The 18702-nt window shown below is 45.8% G+C and overlaps 1 protein-coding gene across 3 annotated transcripts in view; it reads right to left on the bottom strand.

The window, feature by feature from the left end:
* Positions 1 to 18702, bottom strand: part of ADD2 (adducin 2) — a 175495-nt gene that overhangs the window by 85329 nt on the left and 71464 nt on the right. The gene's annotated exons all lie outside the window — the stretch shown is intronic.

Here is an 18702-nt window from a genome sequence, read left to right as displayed (position 1 = left end):
AGAAGCACCATGGGACAATTGGATTATTATCTTCTCTGCAGACAGGTGAGGAATATGGTTGTCTATCAGCGGATTGGGTGTTGAGGTGAGTATGCGTGGTTTTGGTAAATTTAGATTAATTAAAGGAGTTTATGTCATTTGTTCAAATAAATGACTTTATTCTGGGTGTTTTTTTTCACAATTTGACTATGGGATTAGTAATGGGGGCGTCTTATAGACGCCTCTCCATTACTAACCTCTGGGCTTGGTGTCACCTGACAATACAAAGGTGACATCAAGCCCAATACTATCACCCCACTGCCGCACCAGGGCAAGTGAAAAAAACCAAGGCTAAGGCTTGGTGCATCTTATGGATGTGCCATTTCTGAGGCAACTGAGAGCTGATGTTTTAGTGTAGAAGGGGGCCAAAATCCACGGTCCATTCCTAGGCTATTAATATCAGCCCGCAGCTGTCTGTGTAGCCTTTGCTGTTTATTATGATTACATCATTTTTTGGGTGGGGTCCTCCATTTTAATAAACAGGAAATGATGAGTATACAGCTGTGAGCTGATATTAATTGCCTGGGAAGCTCCATGGGCATTACCCCCTTCCAATGCTATAAACATCTGCCCCCAGCTGTCCGCGTTCCTTCTGCTGGTTAAGAAAATGTTGGGGGATCCAAAGCCATTTTTTCCAGAGTTTTATTTATTTATTTACTAAATGCATGTACAGTAAGCTTTACACGCACTGTATTAATTATATATGTCACTGACAACTTTATATCTTTCTATTCTATTTTATCGGGTCACGCTGTGATTTTACTGTAAATTATGCTGAAATGTTGGTTTTTCAAGGACATGGGTGTGGAAAAATCGGACATCACTCACATGGTCCGAATGCCGTCTGATTTTTTTCTCACACTCACTGACTTGCATTGAGTACGATCGCAGCATGCTGTGATTTGTTTCTAATCCCAATCTGAGCTGAGAAAAAAATCACAGATGGGCAGAGAATCAAAGATTAACATTTCAATCTGATTTTTTTATAGGATTGCACTCGTCCGTTTTCCTCGCAGATGAGTATGAGCCCTTTGAGAGGACAAGGTGGAACCCCCTCTCCAATGTCTCTATGCTGTAATCGAGATTATAGAAAATTCTATCTCTATAAGACTCCTTAAATTCTGATAATCTTGAGATTGTCTCCAGCACTCTTCCTCATTTCTACACTTAGTGCATTTAATATATCATACTATAATCTGGCACCTATACCTTCTAATGATTCCAGATTAAAGGGAACCTGTCAGGTCGATTTTACTACTGAAACTAGTGATATGGCTGTGTAGATCCTAAAAATGATACCCACTTTGTAGTAATCCAAAGTCCCAGCACTGAGAAATCAAGCTTTAAAGGGAATCTGTCATTAAATTCATGCTGCCCGAACCACTTACAGAATGGATCAGAGTCTGACCTGGGACATTATAGCTGTGTATATTTTACTCTGAAATGCTGCGGTATTACAGACAAAAAATTTGTTGCCAAACTACAGGAAGAGCCAGGACTAGAGGGAGAGACCTGACTAGTCTGGTGCTTTTTTCTGCTTGGCTACAGTTGACAGCTTTCTTTCATGGATGCACATAAGTAGAGACCTCTCAATCAGCTAGAAAGGGGCAGAGAGAAACCAGCCAAATTGATTATACTGGAATCACGACTCTGTTGTCGGGTGTCCCGCGATCAGGGGCTCCTTCTCTGTCCCTAACGCTAGGGGTGCCCTAGCACGCCCTGTTCCCAGGAATACTTCTGATGATGAAGATGCCGGGGCCACGTACCTTGCTTTAACTCCTGAATCCATCCTCAATCTGTACCCTTCCTTTACCCCGGGAAGAGGGGAATAGCAGTATACCGTAATACACTAACCAGACTAACAAGGTAATACGAACAGAGATAACGAATAATACCAAACATACACTCATAAACAACAGAGGTACACACCAGGGAGTGGAGGATGGGGTTAAACCAAAATAGGAGAAGAAAGGGAATTATCACACACTCAAAATCTAGCAACAGTCATAGATAAATCCACCAACCGCGTTCTCCAATAACAACCACCAACAACCTCCAGCCATGCAGCATAAGCTATTTCTGACAATAAGTGCTAGCCATCTCCCAGATTATATAGGTGATTGGAGTGGCTAACAGTGAACAGCTGAGAGCCTTAATGCAGGAAAGCTTCCAGGAGCTCTCAACAGAGCAGATTAACCTCTGCATTGCCAAAAGAAACTTGCACCGTTTAATATGAAGGTGAAGTGCTTCTAATCAGTGCAGGAGTAGGAGAAATTAGACGCTGCGGTCTTCTGGCTCCTCTCTGTCATGGTAAACCCATGACAACTGGTCCATATGCAAGGATTTGAGTCAAGATGTATGGACTAGTATAATCTGAAGATTTGTCTTATGAAGTTTACTAGTTTGAAGATTGTCTGTAAATGTTTATTTTGAAGCCAATCATTTGTGTATGTATATTGGTATTGTCGAGTTGTAAATATGTCTTTATAATGTGGCAGCAACAGAATATTTATAATGTTAACCACCAGCGATTGACGCTTTTTTGTCTAGTTGGCGCTTTGCTGGCGTTGGATTATTCACTCTATTAGTTGTATCACACATTATCTTGAAATTACTGCCCATTTGCAGATATGCTGACTTGACATCATACTTAAATGTCTTGGCCTGTATCTGTAAGTTGTTTCAAACATTTATGTGCGCTATATGATTGGTGGTGCAGTTATGTTAGGACACGTGGTTTCTGACTTTACAGTGCTAATCTCTGCGGTTAGATAGGTTATTGTGTCTAGGGATGTATCTGACTGGCTCTTCTCAGTACTGCTGCAAGTGACAGATCTCTCACTATGTACAGGCAAGGGAGAGACTTGACAGTCAGCTGCTGCAGTGCAGTAAAGAGCCGTTCAAGGGCAGCGCTAGACTAGTCTGGTCTCTGACAATGGTCCCCAATTGGACCTTCAACGTCAGAGCCTGTCAGCGAATACTATAACAGGCAGCACTCAGGCAGCCCCTCTTTTAGCAGTAAAACATGCCTGACAGTTTCCCTTCAGAATATAATGGCTGTATAGAGAGACAGGCAATATATTTAGCATTTTGCTTAGAACATTAAGCTTGATTTTCTGTAATATAACTCTGGGCAATATCTGTCTAAGCGCAATATCATCAAAATGTGTGAAGTTAAACATGGCATGAAGATAATGCTCATCTCTCTTCTCTTCATACACGTGTATACTCACTGATTCTGCTGTCTTATCCCTGTCAAGTGTGAATATCTCCCCTTATTATTGCATGATTTCATTTTTGGTACATACTAATTGTTTTTGTGTCTGTTTCTAAATGCTCAAAGCAGAGGCGTAGATAGGGGTTCAGCTCAGAGGGCGAAACGCGTGAGTGGGCCCCTAACAGGCGGACATATCATTAGTGCAACCTGTGCGGCAGCACATAGGCCCAAGAGATAAGGGGGCCCATTTCTACAACTAAAGAAGGTGCAATTTTGTATTTTTAGGAGCTCTTGGACTGCAAAGGGCCATATATTGTTCTTGCAGATGAGCCCTTTTCTGTCTGTGTGACTTCGTTTCTCACCCGCTACAACACAATTCTCTTCGAGTCCTTTCTTAGGATGCTGCCGCAAGTCGGGCAGGCGCAGCTCCGTGGCCTTCTATCTAGGCCTCTGACAGGGTCCCACCCCTGTCAGGGCCCACTCTGTCTGCAGCTCTTAGATGTTCCTCCTTCCCCCTGTCTGCCTGACAGGTGCTGCCTGGGTGAAGCCCAGTCAGCTTCTGCCTAACTTCCTATCCAGCCCTCCAGTTTTACCTATTTGTGAAGAGTGCCCTACTAAATAGTATCATAGCTCCCCCTGGCGGACTGGAGTGTGAAGTGTGGTGTATGGTTTGAGATACCTGGTAAAGTGATCTCCTTTATTGCCATCAGACATAACATCACTCCCCCTGGTGGAAGAATGACATCACTGCAACGACCAGGACCCTGGGGCGCTGCACTGGTGCCACACATAATACTGCCACCACTGTGCCCTCACATAGTAATAATGCTGCTTCTGTGCTCTCTAGATGGTAAAATTGCCCCTAAGAAATATTAATTTCCTGTGCATGTGCCCTCCACATTTTGTCCCTAGAAAGTAATAATACTCCATGTACAACTTTGATGATCACAATACTGAGTGCCCCTCTTTATTAAATGTTAAGTGGGCAATGAAACATTATTATAAAGTCCCCTGAGTTCCCCATGTACTCCCCTATACGCAGTATGCTGGGCGCACAGATACACCATATGGTGATCTCATAGCTCCCCTATACACAGTATAATGCCCCATAGCTTCCTTATACACAGTATGATGGGCCCACAGATCCCCTACATATAGTATGATGTCCCCTAGAGTTCCTCTATAGAATTATGTCCCCATTGCTGTCCCAAAACACCGTAGAATGACTCCCCCAGTAGTCCTCACACTTTATAATGTCCCCCACACAGTATATGCACCCCCACAGTAGCCTTGATAATGTTTATTGGTCCTCACAGTAGCTCCCATACTGTATAATGTCCCTCACACTTCACAATAGCTGCCACAGTAGTCGCCACACATTAAGAGGGCCATGCACAGTAGTCAACACTGTATCATAGCCCTCCCATTAGCTCCCACACTGTATAATGGCTCCCACACATTATCATGGCCCCCACACTGTATATGGGCTCTCACACTGTATATGGGATCCAACATTGTATGATGGCCACCAAACTGTATAGTGACCCTCTCGTTAGCTCGCATTCTGACATTCTGTGCATGCGCTGATGACTCAGCCAATGCATCACCCTGCCGTTCCGGAGACCACAGGCTTAAAGCGACCTGTGGTCTACAAAACGAATAGCAAATGTGGTCGCATGACCGCCTGATTGCACCAGAGGTATTGGGGTCTCATGATGGTAGGCGCACCCCGTCATGAATTGGCAGTCTGCAGTCTCAGAATGACTGCAGACCTTTATCCCAATTCTTTAATAACTTAATAATTTCATAATAAGTCATTTATTATTATAACATAGAATGCAGCTCGTGGTTACTGTATTGTTATACCTTTTAGAGGGCAGACAGATGGACGTATTCCTTGTGTGAGGATCGCATCGCAATCCTCGGACTGACCGGCGGCTCTCCTGACCTGAGTAGCTACGCTACTGACTCAAAGTGATCTCAATCACTTGATGTTTTCTGTCCAGCATGGGTGTTTGTTTTATCTTTGCATTGTATTGCCTGCTCTGGTCTCTAGTTAGATGATTCATTGTTTAACGAGTTAAATTGGACCTAGATTTCAACAGATTCTTCCCTATAGGCCAAAGTCAGAGTAAACGTATGAATAATCGAGTCTCCCTGCCGAGAGTGTTCTCCGTATGGTCATCCGTGTGTAGTGCGTTTGCAATGCGATGATGCGATTTTCTCCCACCCATGTATCCGTATGACATCTGTATGGCTTTACATTTTTCACTGACTTTCCCCATTGAATTAAATTGCTCAATGGGCTGAAATGAGGAAAATGTGTGCGTATTTGTCGCAAGCTAGACGGATGGTCCGTGTGGCGTCCAAGTTTTTCTTGCACCCATAGGCTTGCATTGGAGAGTCTCGGATGATATATGCATACAATAGCAGCATGCCGCGATTTTACATGCACGTCGAATCAATGGGCTCGTCTTCTATCTGTGAAAAACGGATGTCTGAATGAGGCCTTCCAACCAGTATCGGAGTGGGTTGCCAAGGGCCCACCAGTAACAAACTCCAGGGCCCAACTTTTCAGCTACATACAAATGTGACATTAGTTCCAATCACAAATATATATCAATGAACTGGTAAATGAATAAGATGTCGCCATTATCTGTATATAGTGATTCATGTACATTGTTCCAAGTACCGCTTATATAAGAGGGTGGGGTCTCACTCCTGCACAGGGGCCCACCAGAGGATTTTCCTGTTCTCCTGTGGTCCAGTCCAAGCCTGCTTAGAACATTGTAATAGAGTCCATATTGTGCACTTAATACATGCCCTTGTGTGCAATAAGCAAACCGCAGCAATATTTGGGGAGGAAACGCCAGACGAAAGCCAGCAATTAAACTGTTCAGACAAAAAGTAACGTTGCAACAAAATGGGAACAAGGAAGATGACAAAACAGTGTTATTACGGGTAACCTTTCAGAATGAGTCACAATCACACTCTCGGCTATTCATTTATTGTGCCAGTTGGGGATTGTGTTGTTACACTTGTGCCTGAGGTCCTGAAGACATTATTTTCAGAGTGTAATTAATGGCTATTAAAGAGACATTATACAACAGTAAAGCAGCGGGAAGGGCAGTGCTAGGCGGCATGGTGCATCCATGGCAGATTAGACACTAGGGAGCCCCGGCTGTTTCCATGATAGAGAAGTCTGGCTTCCATTGTTGCTAGGTAGGAGCAGCTCCCATTGGGGCTGGCGGTTCAGGACATAACGCGGTCTGTCTGTGACTTCACCCTGCATCCTCTTAGAGAAAAGATTAATTGCCGTTACAGAATCTCTGTGCGGAGCACCCAGAGGAGGCAATGAGGATTGATGGGAGGCGAGGGCTGGAGGGCAGAGATGGACATTACTTACAGACTCATTTATTAAGTTTATTAAGCCACTTACATTTGTTTTAGCATTGTTGTGGTTATTTACGAGAGTAAAGTAAAAAAATGTGAAATTGCATAAATATAAACATAAAAAAAAGAAAATTTTGTTTATAGACAATAACAGTATAAACAAAATATACACTTAAAGAGAATCTGTCAGCAAGTTTTTGCTATGTAATCTGAGAACAGCATAGGGTAGGCGCTGAGACACTAATTTCAGAGAAGTGTTACTTATTAGTCTGTCTGCTGTTTACTTACAATGAATGTTTTATCACCAGGAGATTATCACTGCCTGGACTACAGCTCACATGAGCCCTGTTCCGACCACACCCCAAGCACTGATTAGTAGCTTACTGTCAATATGAAAGCTGTGCTGTGGGTGGGGTCAGCTTTCATGCTACAACTAAAAACTCAGATTGCGACACAACTGCTGCACCCAGTAATCTAAGTGATACATTGCTGGAATCAGGGTCTCTGCTCCTACATTATGCTGCTCCCAGATGAGGTCGCAAAAACCTGGTGACAGATTCCCTTTAAAGGGCTGGTATACACGGTCCTCAAGACTTGCCAATGCTGGAGTACATTTTTTTTGTAAGAACTTTGCATTGTGCAGTTCCTGTGTTGTTGGAAAAGGACGAATTTATATGACAACTAGATATTTCCAGTCCCTTTGTCGATAGAGTGTGCCCCTACACTATTCCTACTTTTAGCGATGTGTCAATATGTATCAATAGTGAATCAAAATGAGGAGATATCATATATCAACTGACAATTTATTGTTGAATGCATACATATAGAAAAAATTATTATCTAAGATGACATAATAATTTAGAAGGTCCCCTTCAAAAAGCCTTATCAATAACTGTAGTTATGGTGGAAACAGAATAGTAAATAATAAGTGCAAATAGGGGAATATAGCCAGTATGCAGACAGGCCTACAGTAAATAACGTAGGTATGATCAGCTCACCCACGAAGTGACCCAGCAAGTGTTTCACCACAGCTTTGTCCGGGATAGATCAGCCCATATATACAGTTAGGTCCATATATATTTGGACAGAGACAACATTTTTCTGATTTTGGTTATAGACATTACCACAATGAATTTTAAACAAAACAATTCAGATGCAGTTGAAGTTCAGACTTTCAGCTTTCATTTGAGGGTATCCACATTAAAGTTGAATGAAGGGTTTAGGAGTTTCAGCTCCTTAACATGTGCCACCCTGTTTTTAAAGGTCCAAAAGTAATTGGATAGATTCAATAATTTTAACTAAAATGTTCATTTCTAGTACTTGGTTGAAAACCCTTTGTTGGCAATGACTGCTTGAATTCTTGAGCTCATGGACATCACCAGACGCTGTGTTTCCTCCTTTTTGATGCTCTGCCAGGCCTTCACTGCGGTGGTTTTCAGTTGCTGTTTGTTTTGGGCCTTTCTGTCTGAAGTTTAGTCTTTAACAAGTGAAATGCTGCTCAATTGGGTTGAGATCAGGTGACTGACTCGGCCATTCAAGAATATTCCACTTCTTTGCTTTAATAAACTCCTGGGTTGCTTTGGCTTTATGTTTTGGGTCATTGCCATTCTCTAGTATGAAACGATGACCAATCAGTTTGGCTGCACTTGGCTGGATCTGAGCACACAGTATGGCTCTGAATACCTCAGAATTCATTTGGCTGCTTCTGTCCTGTGTCACATCATCAATAAACATTAGTGACCCAGTGCCACTGGCAGCAATGCATGCCCAAGCCATCACACTGCCTCCGCCGTGTTTTACAGATGATGTGGTATGCTTTGGATCATGAGCTGTACCACGCTTTCGCCATACTTTTCTCTTTCCATCATTCTGGTAGAGGTTGATCTTGGTTTCATCTGTCCAAAGAATGTTCTTCCAGAACTGTGCTGGCTTTTTTAGATGTTTTTTAGCAAAGTCCAGTCTAGCCTTTTTATTCTTGATGCTTATGAGTGGCTTGCACCGTGCAGTGAACCTTCTGTATTTACTTTCATGCAGTCTTCTCTTTATGGTAGATTTGGATATTGATACGCCGACCTCCTGGAGAGTGTTGTTCACTTGGTTGGCTGTTGTCAAGGGGTTTCTCTTCACCATGGAGATTATTCTGCGATCATACACCACTGTTGTCTTCCGTGGGCGCCCAGGTCTTTTTGCATTGATGAGTTCACCAGTGCCTTCTTTCTTTCTCAGGATGTACCAAACTGTAGATTTTGCCACTCCTAATATTGTAGCAATTTCTCGGGTGGGTTTTTTCTGTTTTCGCAGCTTAAGGATGGCTTGTTTCACTTGCATGGAGAGCTCCTTTGACCGTATGTTTACTTCACAGCAAAACCTTCCAAATGCAAGCACCACACCTCAAATCAACTCCAGGCCTTTTATCTGCTTAATTGAGAATGACATAATGAAGGGATTGCCCACCCCTGTCCATGAAATAGCCTTGGAGTCAATTGTCCAATTACTTTTGGTCCCTTTAAAAACAGAGTGGCACATGTTAAGGAGCTGAAACTCCTAAACCCTTCATCCAATTTTAATGTGGATACCCTCAAATGAAAGCTGAAAGTCTGAACTTCAATTGCATCTGAATTGTTTTGTTTAAAATTCATTGTGGTAATGTCTATGGTAATGTCTATAACCAAAATTAGAAAAATGTTGTCTCTGTCCAAATATATATGGGCTTAACTGTATGTACATGTTTTCTGATTAGCTCACACACCAAATCTCTTTGTAGCTTGTGTCTGCTACTAGGCCATTTGCTTTAAATGTACTGCCCATCATTCTGTGTTTTTTTTATATTACTGAATAAAATTGATGTTTTATATTAATATATTGGTGTACTTTGGCTCCTGGCACATAATATGGGTCAGTTGTGATTTATCTGATATTCACTATAACAGATAAATCAGTAGAGGTGACCAAGCCTCTGTTAGTGGCGGGTCAGTGGTCATCAAAGGGGTTGTCTCAAGTTTATAAATGAATAAACCCTTTATTAAAAATCCTCTTTTTTTAATTTTATAGTGTGCAGTTCGTTACTTAGGTTACAAGCCACCTTTACAGTCCCAGCCTGGTCTAGATACCTGGCTACCTAGGCAAGGAGTGAGCAGGCTATAAACTTTAGAGCCGGCTAGTGTCTCTGAGGCCAGCTGGATCCACCAGCCTCAGTCTCCTTGTGCTTCTCCCATGCTACAGCGGGACAGTTTGGGATAGTGGCTCTTACTGACAGATTCTATTTAACAAAGGCAATTATACTATTCAGTTGTTGCATTTAGCATACATATATATATTTACAAGAGGAATGTCAGAGGAGCAGTATAGTTGTAATTCCAGCGCTACAATGTGGCTTCTCCTCTTCACGGCAGGGACGCCCATATGCTCACCATCCCATTCACGCTCCTGTTGCGGGCATCAGTCACAGCTCCCTGGTCTTTGTACCTGTGCTCACCTCACAGATCTCTGGGCAATGTGCCTAGTGTGCACACATACTTCCTGTTTCTTGGAGGGGTAGTGCACACTCCTAAGATGTCCTCAGCCAATAGATGGGGGTCATCTGGTATTTAAGGCACCCTCCCCTATTGGGAGGTGCCTGTTCAACATCTAGGACTTTAGTGTCTAGCTTGTCTTGAAGCTACTAAGTCCGTTGCCTGCCAGGTCTTCTCTAATTGAACCTGCATTCCCTGGGCCGGTCTGGCCTGGGCTTGAACTCTGAACCTACTGTGTCTGAACCAGGATCTAGTTCTGAACCTGTCAGTGCTCATCAAAGGAGTTGTCTCAAGTTTATAAATGACTAAACTCCTTATTAAAAATCCTCCATGTTCTTAAGAATAGAGGGATCTTTAGTTTTATAGTGTGTAGTTCATTACTTAGGTTACCAGCCACCTTTACAGTCGCCGCCTGGTCCAGACACCTGGCTACCTTGGCAAGGAAGAAGCAGGTTATATGCTTTATAGCCTCCTAGTGTCTCTGAGGCCAGCAGGATCCACCAGCCTCAGTCTCCTTCCTTGGGCTTCTCCCATGCTACAGAGGCAAAGAGAGCCCAGTTCAAACCAACACTATAACCGAACTCTTCATCTTCAGGAGAGCACACCCACCTTCACCCTCAGGGGAGCAGAAAGCCAGAAGCCAGGAGCGTTTATAAAGCTCCATCTTGAGACAACCCCTTTATACAACCCTCAATATGCTGACTGTTGAGTAATGTATAGTTTTCATGCCATTCAGCTTTTTTTCCTCCAAAATGCCACAGGGAAGTTAATGTAGGAATTGATCCTATAGTTTCTATGGGACTCTTCCCATTAATCCAGCACATCACTTGCTGTAGCAATGGACTGGTTTTAGAGAAGAAAAAAATTAACATGCAACATTTTCTGGATGGATGCAAGACCAGTGCACAATTTTGACATCAATTGACTCGAGCTCGGTCTTAAAAAGCTGCCAGGACTGAACTGAAACCCACCGTAACATGCAATATATACAGATAACATCTACTCAGGGCCGGCGTCAGCACCCGGCGCACCTGGGCAAATGCCGGGGCCCTGGGGAGAGAGGGGGGCCCACTCACGCTGTCATAGATACAGCTGGGAGAGCAGAGCAGGAGATAACGTGCTCTCTCCGCCCACAAAGCCACTGCTGACTGCGTTCTCTTAACCCTTATGTGCCAGCTCTGACACAAGCATCTTCTCACTCAGTCAGTGCAGCCAAGCAGGCACACATAGGGGTTAAGAGAACGCAGCCAGTGTGACATTGTTTGTGGGCAGAGAGAGAGTTCTCTGCTCTGCTCTCCGCCCCTGGCTGGCTGCCGTGCTGCTGAAGTTATGAGGCAGATTCAGGAGGAGCTCCTAGTCCTAAAAGTGCCTGAGTGAGTGGCGATGCTATATACTATGTGGGCTGCGCTGCTATATACTACGTGGGCTGCGCTGCTATATACTACGTGGGCTCGGCTGCGCTGCTATATACTACGTGGGCTGCGCTGCTATATACTATGTGGGCTGCACTGCTATATACTACGTGGGCTGCGCTGCTATATACTACGTGGGCTCGGCTGCGCTGCTATATAGTACGTGGGCTGCTGTTATGCTGTGCTATCAGGCAACACAGTCTGCAGTAATCAGCGCACATACAGTGATATGGCAACAACCCAAAAACAATAGAACAAGCTCTGAGACGTGGAATCTCTGCAGACTGCAATACCTGAACCTATCCTCACACAACTAAAAGCAGCAGTGGATTGCGCCTAACACTACCTATGTAACTCGGCACTGCCTAAGGAGATGACTAGCCTGAAGATAGAAATACAAGCCTGACTTGCCTCAGAGAAATACCCCAAAGGAATAGGCAGCCCCCCACATATAAAGACTGTTAGCAAGATGAAAAGACAAAACGTAGGAATGAAATAGATTCAGCAAAGTGAGGCCCGATATTCTAGACAGAGCGAGGATAGCAAAGAGAACTATGCAGTCTACAAAAAACCCTAAAGCAGAACCACGCAAAGGGGGGCAAAAAGACCCACCGCGCCGAACTAACAGCACGGCGGTGCACCCTTAGCGTCTCAGAGCTTCCAGCAAAAGAGAATAGCACAGCTGGACAGAAAAAACGGAAACAAAAACAAAGTAACACTTATCTAGCAGAGCAGCAGGCCACAGGAAAGATGCAGTAGCTCAGATCCAACACTGGAACATTGACAAGGAGCAAGGAAGACAGACTCAGGCGGAGTTAAATAGCAAGGCAGCCAACGAGCTCACCAAAACACCTGAGGGAGGAAGCCCAGAGGCTGCAATACCACTTGTGACCACAGGAGTGAATTCAGCCACAGAATTCACAACAGTACCCCCCCCTTGAGGAGGGGTCACTGAACCCTCACCAGAACCCCCAGGCCGACCAGGATGAGCCACATGAAAGGCACGAACAAGATCTGGGGCATGGACATCAGAGGCAAAAACCCAGGAATTATCCTCCTGATCCTTACTGTTGTGAATTCTGTGGCTGAATTCACTCCTGTGGTCACAAGTGGTATTGCAGCCTCTGGGCTTCCTCCCTCAGGTGTTTTGGTGAGCTCGTTGGCTGCCTTGCTATTTAACTCCGCCTGAGTCTGTCTTCCTTGCTCCTTGTCAATGTTCCAGTGTTGGATCTGAGCTACTGCATCTTTCCTGTGGCCTGCTGCTCTGCTAGATAAGTGTTACTTTGTTTTTGTTTCCGTTTTTTCTGTCCAGCTGTGCTATTCTCTTTTGCTGGAAGCTCTGAGACACTAAGGGTGCACCGCCGTGCCGTTAGTTCGGCGCGGTGGGTCTTTTTGCCCCCCTTTGCGTGGTTCTGCTTTAGGGTTTTTTGTAGACTGCATAGTTCTCTTTGCTATCCTCGCTCTGTCTAGAATATCGGGCCTCACTTTGCTGAATCTATTTCATTCCTACGTTTTGTCTTTTCATCTTGCTAACAGTCTTTATATGTGGGGGGCTGCCTATTCCTTTGGGGTATTTCTCTGAGGCAAGTCAGGCTTGTATTTCTATCTTCAGGCTAGTCAGCTCCTCAGGCAGTGCCGAGTTGCATAGGTAGTGTTAGGCGCAATCCACTGCTGCTTTTAGTTGTGTGAGGATAGGTTCAGGTATTGCAGTCTGCAGAGATTCCACGTCTCAGAGCTTGTTCTATTGTTTTTGGGTTGTTGCCATATCACTGTTATGCTGTGCTATCAGGCAACACAGTCTGCAGTAATCAGCGCACATACAGTGATATGGCAACAACCCAAAAACAATAGAACAAGCTCTGAGACGTGGAATCTCTGCAGACTGCAATACCTGAACCTATCCTCACACAACTAAAAGCAGCAGTGGATTGCGCCTAACACTACCTATGCAACTCGGCACTGCCTGAGGAGCTGACTAGCCTGAAGATAGAAATACAAGCCTGACTTGCCTCAGAGAAATACCCCAAAGGAATAGGCAGCCCCCCACATATAAAGACTGTTAGCAAGATGAAAAGACAAAACGTAGGAATGAAATAGATTCAGCAAAGTGAGGCCCGATATTCTAGACAGAGCGAGGATAGCAAAGAGAACTATGCAGTCTACAAAAAACCCTAAAGCAGAACCACGCAAAGGGGGGCAAAAAGACCCACCGCGCCGAACTAACGGCACGGCGGTGCACCCTTAGCGTCTCAGAGCTTCCAGCAAAAGAGAATAGCACAGCTGGACAGAAAAAACAGAAACAAAAACAAAGTAACACTTATCTAGCAGAGCAGCAGGCCACAGGAAAGATGCAGTAGCTCAGATCCAACAATGGAACATTGACAAGGAGCAAGGAAGACAGACTCAGGCGGAGTTAAATAGCAAGGCAGCCAACGAGCTCACCAAAACACCTGAGGGAGGAAGCCCAGAGGCTGCAATACCACTTGTGACCACAGGAGTGAATTCAGCCACAGAATTCACAACAGGCTGCGCTGCTATATACTACGTGGGCTGCGCTACTATATACTACGTGGGCTCGGCTGCGCTGCTATATACTACGTGGGCTGCACTGCTATATACTACGTGGGCTGCGCTGCTATATACTACGTGGGCTGTGCTGCTATATACTACGTGGGCTCGGCTGCGCTGCTATATACTACGTGGGCTGCGCTGCTATACACTATGTGGGCTGCGCTGCTATATACTACGTGGGCTGCGCTGCTATATACTACGTGGGCTGCGCTGCTATATACTACATGGGCTGCTATATACTACGTGGGCTGCGCTGCTATATACTACGTGGGCTGCGCTGCTATATACTACGTGGGCTGCGCTGCTATATACTACGTGGGCTCGGCTGCGCTGCTATATATTATGTGGGCCGCGCTGCTATATACTATGTGGGCTGCGCTGCTATATACTACGTGGGCTGCGCTGCTGTATACTACGTGGGCTGCGCTGCTATATACTACGTGGGCTGCGCTGCTATATACTACGTGGGCTGCGCTGCTATATACTACGTTGGCTGCGCTGCTATATACTACGTGGGCTGCGCTGCTATATACTACGTGGGCTGCGCTGCTATATACTACGTGGGCTGTGCTATATACTACATGGGCTGCTATATGCTACGTGGGCTGCGCTGCTATATACTACATGGGCTGCTATATACTACGTGGGCTGCGCTGCTATATACTACGTGGGCTGCGCTGCTATATACTACGTGGGCTGCGCTGCTATATACTACGTGGGCTGCGCTGCTATATACTACGTGGGCTGCGCTGCTATATACTACATGGGCTGCTGTACACTATTTGTCTATAGTACAGTTGTGTGAAAAAGTGTTTGCCCCTTCCTAATTTCCTAGTCTTTTGCATGTTTGTCACACTTAAATGTTTCAGATCACTAAATAAATGTAATATTAGACAAAGATAACACAAGTAAACACAAAATGCAGTTTTAAATGAAGGTCTTTATTATTAAAAGAAAAAGAAATCCAAACCTGCAGGATCTTGTGTGAAAAAGTGATCCCCCCCCCTTAAAACATAAATTAACTGTGGTTTATCACATCTTTGGGCAGATGAGTTCAAATTCCTTAGCCACAGTCAACTCTGATTACCGCCATACCTGTTCTCAATTGAAAAAAAATAATAATAACTTAAATGGGACCTGCCTGACAAAGTGAAGCAGACCAAAAGATCCTCAAAAGCTAGACATCATGCCGCAATCAAAAGAAATTTTGGAACAAATGAGAAACAAGGTAATTGAAATCAATCAGTCTGGATTGATCAGCATTCAGAAAAGGAACATCATACCAACAGTAAAATATGATTGTGGTAGTGTGATTGTCTGGGGATGTTTTGCTGCTTCAGGACCTGGAAGACTTGCTGTGGTACATGGAACCATGAATACTGCTGTCTAGGAAAAAAAATCCTGAAGGAGGATGTTTGGCCATCTGTTCGTGACCTCAAACTGAAGGGCACTTGTGTTATGCATCAGGACAATGCTCCAAAACACACCAGCAAGTCCACCTCTAAATGGCTTAAGAAAAACAACATTAAGACTTTGGAGTGGCCTAGTCAAAGTCCTGACCTTATTCTGATTGAGATGCCGAGGCATGACCTTAAAAAGACGGTTCATGCTCGGAAACCCTCCAATGTGGCTGAATTACAACAATACTGTAAAGGTGAGTGGGACAAATTTCCTCCAGAGAGTTGTAAAAGACTCATTGCCAGTTATCACAAACGCTTGATTGCAGTTGTTGATGCTATAAGTGGCCAAACCATTTATTAGGTTTAGGGGGCAATCATTTTTTAACACAGGGCCCTGTAGGTTTGGATTTCTTTTTCCCCGAATAATAAATACCTTCTGTTAGGGCTAGCGGAACGCACCAAATAATAAGATAGATAGAGTATGGTGCGTTCGCAGCCCGGGGTCCACCGTGCAGAGATGGAACCTGCTGCCAAGTAATGACGGACTATATGGCGGTACTCATAAGTATACACACGTGGGTTAAACTTCACCCAGCGTGAAGGAAGCGATCCTGTTGCGTCACAGGATCGCGGTACCGCACATAGAGCGCGAGCAAGTAGTCAGCGAACTCAACCCCAACTAGGATTGAAGTCCGATTAGACCCTTGCTGGCACAACACCGCAACTGGGTGTGTAAGGAAGCTATAACAATATTAGTGCACAAGAGTGCATGCGGTGCCGCACTGACGAACGCCACTAACCACCCAGGCTTGGGTAAGGAAAGCACAGAGGAAGTGCACGGCGCCGTACTGGCGGTCACAGCAACTGGACGCTGTACTGTGTGATTCGTGCTGTAGGATAAGTCGGGCGCTAGATAGCAACCATACACCTTCCGCGAACAGACATTCAATAGGGAAGGGGTATCCAAGGACGACTTGCACTCACAACAAACACACGTAAGCAAATGTACACTAGCGCATGGCCGTGCGGTCATGCGCAGTTTATATAGTTGCAGCACAGGAAGTGGCCACAGAAACTTTGCCCTTCCAAGACCTGCCAAGAGGACCAATGGAATGTGCTGCAGAGCCTGAGCACATGACCCTCGATCTCCAACGGGAGATCTTGCCCTGGGCATGCTCAGTGTGTGCAGACAAGGACTTAGTCCCAGAGAAGTCCGCTCGCTGCTGACCAGCACTGGCTTTAATGACAGAAGCTGAAGAAGCAGCAGTAACTCTCTGTACAGAGTGAGACTGAGCAAGACGCTGGGACCGACGTCCCTGCTGAGCAGACTCCACTGCGGCTGGATAAGGATGGGAGACCGCAGCGGAGATGGCTCGAGATTCCCCCTGTGCAGAAGCGGGAACTCGAGACCTAACATTACCCCCCCTCCTAGGGCCCCCCCCTCCTTGGGCCTCGCTACGCTCGAAGGCAGCAATGAGCTGTGGGGCCCGAATGTTTTCAGCAGGCTCCCATGACCTGTCCTCTGGGCCATAACCCTTCCAATCCACCAGATAGAACTTTTTGCCGCGTACTACCTTGCACCCCAAAATAGCGTTCACCTCGTAATCGTCCGTAGACGAACCCGATGTCCCGGCAGATGACTCGGAAAACCGGGACATGTATACGGGTTTCAAGAGGGACACATGAAAGGTGTCGGTGATACCCAAGCGTGGAGGAAGAGCCAAACGGTAGACCACAGGATTAACCCGTTCGAGAACCTTGAAGGGACCCAAGTAGCGAGGAGCAAACTTAGTGGTCTCAACTCGCAGCCTGATGTTACGGGCGGAGAGCCACACCAAGTCGCCAGGAGCAAAGGTCGGAGCGGGGCGCCGATGAACATCGGCGGAGGACCTCATTCTCTCCTTGGAGGCCCGAATGGCATCCTGCGTGCGGTCCCAAATGTCCCGTGCCTCCACAGCCCAGTCTGCCACCCTGAAGTCAGCAGAAGACACAGGCATGGGCACAGGAACACGCGGATGCTGGCCGTAATTTAGGAGGAATGGAGTCTGACCGGTGGAGTCGGCTACGGCATTGTTAAGTGCAAACTCTGCCCACGGTAGCAAGGATGCCCAGTCATCCTGCCTGGCAGAAACAAAATGTCGTAAATATGAGACCAAGATCTGGTTGGCCCTCTCTACCAACCCATTCGTCTCGGGATGATATGCCGAAGAGAGATTCAACTCAATACTGAGTAGACGACAAAGCTCTCTCCAGAATCGAGACGCAAACTGGGGACCCCGGTCACTAACAATTTTGTCTGGCATACCGTGTAGGCGAAAGATATGCTTGACGAACAAGACAGCCAACGCCCGTGCAGAAGGTAGCCGTGGAAGAGGCACCAAGTGCACCATTTTGGAAAAATGGTCGGTGATCACCCAGATAATGGTGCAGTTACGAGACTTGGGTAAGCCCACCACAAAGTCCATCCCGACCATCTCCCAGGGTCTGTCCGCCACCGGCAGCGGATAAAGCAAACCAGCTGGCCGTTGCCAAGGAGTCTTGTTTTTGGCGCAAGAGACACACGCCCGAACATACTCTGTGACATCACGAGCCATATGCGGCCACCAGTATGTCCTCGCCAGTAACTCAGATGTCCTTTTGGTACCAAAATGTCCACCCACCCTGGACGAGTGTGCCCAAGAGAGAACCTCCGGTCGCAAACTGGATGGTACAAAAGTCTTGCCCGGAGGCACAGACTCTAGCGAAACCGGGGCCACAGTTCTCAAGCTCTCGGTGGGGACAATAAGCCGAGGCTCCTCCTCCTCCTCCGCAGATGACACAACGGAGCGAGAGAGAGCGTCGGCCCAAATGTTCTTCTCCCCAGAAAGAAAATGGAGGGTGAAATGAAACCGGGAGAAGAATAAGGACCATCTGGCCTGGCGAGAATTCAACTGCTGGGCTGTCTGCAGGTACACCAAATTTTTATGGACTGTGAAGACTTGGAAGGGAAAACATGCTCCCTCCAAGAGATGTCTCCACTCCGAGAAAGCCAACTTCATGGCTAGCAACTCCCTGTCCCCGATGGAATAATTCCTCTCTGCTGGTGAGAAGGTCTTGGAGAAAAAGAAGCAAGGATGCTTCCTTGAGCATCCTTTTGGAAGAGGACTGCTCCAGCACCA

This window comes from Ranitomeya imitator, chromosome 4 (assembly GCF_032444005.1).
Source record: "Ranitomeya imitator isolate aRanImi1 chromosome 4, aRanImi1.pri, whole genome shotgun sequence".
NCBI lineage: Eukaryota > Metazoa > Chordata > Amphibia > Anura > Dendrobatidae > Ranitomeya > Ranitomeya imitator.
The sequence above is the reverse complement of the archived record's forward strand: the minus strand, read 5'-3'. Positions and strand labels throughout refer to the sequence as shown.